This window comes from Camellia sinensis, chromosome 4, assembly GCF_055761805.1.
Source record: "Camellia sinensis isolate YWXY chromosome 4, ASM5576180v1, whole genome shotgun sequence".
Classification (NCBI taxonomy): Eukaryota; Viridiplantae; Streptophyta; class Magnoliopsida; order Ericales; family Theaceae; genus Camellia; species Camellia sinensis.
This window is the reverse complement of record NC_138964.1, coordinates 123,159,762-123,163,112: the sequence shown is the minus strand read 5'-3', so window position 1 is coordinate 123,163,112 and position 3,351 is coordinate 123,159,762. Positions and strand designations below refer to the sequence as shown.

General features: G+C 29.9%; 1 pseudogene; it reads right to left on the bottom strand.

Moving 5' to 3' along the window:
• Positions 1-1,072: 1,072 nt before the first annotated feature.
• LOC114295631 ((R,S)-reticuline 7-O-methyltransferase-like) lies at positions 1,073-3,098 on the bottom strand (annotated as a pseudogene).
• Positions 3,099-3,351: the final 253 nt, after the last annotated feature.

The window sequence follows — 3,351 nt, the reverse complement described above, 5'->3', positions numbered from 1 at the left end:
GACTCTTACTGATAAGAGTTTACGAAAATATAGTCCAGTTAAATTTTTTCAGAAACTCTGACCGGTAAGAGTTTTTTGTTTAATGACTATCGATCAGTGACCTCGACTATGTAATCCAGTTGAAATTTCAACTTGAGAAAAATCATTCCCATATAACTAGAACCACAATGAGTTATAATTAAGTCATAATCAATAATATAATAAATCATAACCAAATACCATACAGATGTCATAACTGGTGCATATGATACACACTCAAAAAAGAGTGTGTAGATACTCTTTGTGCTCACTCTCTTTATTGGTTTATAACATTTGTTTTGTACATGTTTCCTCACCAATAAAGTTTATTTTTAATCGATAGTAAATAAATAAATAAATGGTAATAATTAAAGTGTAGACCCTGGAATTATTGTGCAATTGCACTATTAATGATAAGGCACTTTGGGCGAGTAATAATTGAAGTGTAGACCCTGGAATTATTGTGCAGTTACACTATTAATGATAAGGCACTTTGGGCGAGTTCAGGTGAGGTCATGGGATGCGATTTATGTGACAGAATACAAGCTTGGCCTTTATTTTACAATTTTTTCCTCCTTTGTTTTGCTATCTAAGCTACAAGGACAGTTGAGCATAGTCCAACGTACTTCAAGGTGCCAAGCCTACTTAAATTGGATTTAGGTTGTTTTCAAATCGTTTTTTTTATTCTTAAATTTTCTTGTCTATTATTTCCACAAAATTAATGATTTTATTTAGTTTCAATTTTCTAAATTCACTTTTTAAAAAAATTGATTTTTTTGTTTTTCATATTTTTTAATATTTTAAGTAAGTTTTTTAACTTTTAAATATACTTAACATAAATACACATAAAAAGTACAATATTTATGAAAAATATCTTTAAAAAATTCACTAAATATGAAAATATAAAAATGCAAAATACAAAACAGGTAACATAATAATGTCAAAATCTAAAAATTCGAGACATGATTCAACACTTACAAATAACTTCACATAGAAGGATAAAAAGATTTGAATCCCGCCTCATGTTCAACTGGTTTTGGATACATAGCATTTGCTAGCTAAAATGGAGATGAATAATTCGCTCCGGAAAAGCCTCAATTATAGAGGGAAAAGCTGCAATTTTGATAATATTGTAGCACGGAAAATCTCCTTCCTCCAACACTTTCTTCAATTCAAGCTCAGTCCTCTCTTTTTCACCCGAACTGTGAGCAATCATTAGCAGATCAAACACCAATCCCATATTGTCAAACATGCCATCACCTTTCGGGTTTAGAACTACATCAATGATAATCATCTTTCTGGTTTCCTCAGGTATTACTTTTCGACAATTTTTCAAGATGTTAACAAAATCTTCGTCGTTCCAATCATGTATCCACTGCATTCACAAATAATTTTTAGGCATCACTGATTTTGTTTAGTAAAGTTTTTCTTTTTTATTTTCTCTCTTTGTTTTCAAATATTATGACATTTGTGAAATTGATATTGCAAATCTTACAATTAAATCATTTTTAGTTATAACTAAAAAAAAATAATGGGTCATAAGACATAACCAAAGACATTTTTGGTCATAACAAAAATAATAATCAAAAGAGGTTATAACTAGTGTCACAATGCATTATAATCAAATCATAACTAGGAGTCATAACCAAATATTACTTGAGGAATAATAAAAGACATTTTCAATCATAACTAAAATAAAAGCACAATAAATCATAATTAACACTACAATGAGTTATAACCAATATCAATTGAACATATTTACATATCACAAAAATTATAACTAGACATAAAGGGTGTGTATTATAGAAATTTCCAACATTTAATAGTATGACGCTGTGTTTGGTTTGGGAATTTGGGAAGGGATTTGGAAGAGAAAGGGAAAATGTGTGTGAAATTAGGTGAAATAGGCATATTTTATTCACATTTCACCTATCTTTTCCATTTCCCGTTCTAAATCCCTCCTCAAATCCCCCAACCAAACACAACATAAAAGAAAATTGTGTCCTTGCCAAGCTATCTCAGGGCAAGGTTTGTGTTAGGAATGCCAGATATACAGCAAGAGTTTTTGTGTTGATTGTTAATTATATTCTATGGAACAAACTCTCAAATTTATATTAAATGAGTTTTGTTAGCTCGTAGGCCACAGATAAATTTTAACCCACGTGACATATTTAAAATAAATCTGATATATATATTTTGATATATTTTAAAATTAGAAAATGATAATACAAAAAAAAAAAAAAAAAAAAAGAGTAAGGAATGTTTCTGTAATTATTGAAATAAATCTGTACAAAGTCAAGGAAATACAAATAAATAAAAAAATTGTGAGAAGTAAAATGAGAATTTAATAAATAAGTAAATTACAATTAAAGGGTATTAATGCCTCGTTTGGGAACAGGCTAATTTAGTAATTTTTTGACTATTTTGCTAAAATATGAGCTAAAAAAAATAGTATGTTTGGGATGACTTTTTGGCTTTTTACAAAAAGATATGCAAAAAGTAGAGAGAAAAGAGAATCTTTGACTTTTTGGTATGGATTGTTGGCTTTTTGGCTAATTTAGTAACTTTTTAGCTTTTTGGCTAAAAAGTTCGACTGCCAAACAAGGCCTAAGTGTAAAGGGTATTATGATTATTTGCACAACCAAATTAACACTATTTGGCTTAAATTAATCAGGGGGAATCTTGACAAGATCAGAAAAGTAAGGAAAATTTCTGTAATTATTGAAATTACAATAAAAATTTCTATATTATTAAAAACTTCAGGGAGGTGAGTGTAATTTACCCTAATTATTATATAATGCATTAATAGAAAGTCTCTTCACATATCTTGAATATAAATCTTACCTTCATGAAGGCAACATCAGCACTAGGAATTGCCTTAAACATGTCACCCCCAACATGAGAAACTCCACCGTACTCCGGCACCGTAGCGATGACATGTGGCAGATCAAAGTTGATACCCTTAATATGAGGATGCACCTTCACGATCTCACCCATGGCTGCCTCCGTCCCACCTCCCACATCAACCATCGATCCGAAGCCACAAAACCATCTTTGTATCCCGTCATGATCGCCTTCATCGTGATGGGAAAAACATCTTCCTCCAAGATGGGAAATGTTTGGGAAATAATATTAGAAATCATGAAAAAAAAAATCATGAAATGCATTAAGAAAATTTCTTTGATTAGGATATAGTGTGGTGTTTTATTGTATATATAATTCAAAGATGAAGAAATCTAAAAAGTGAAATCAAAAATTTTTTTTTGGGTACTAAAATACATATTTAATTTCGTTTCGTTAACTTTTATTTAACTAAAATGGAGATTGATATTG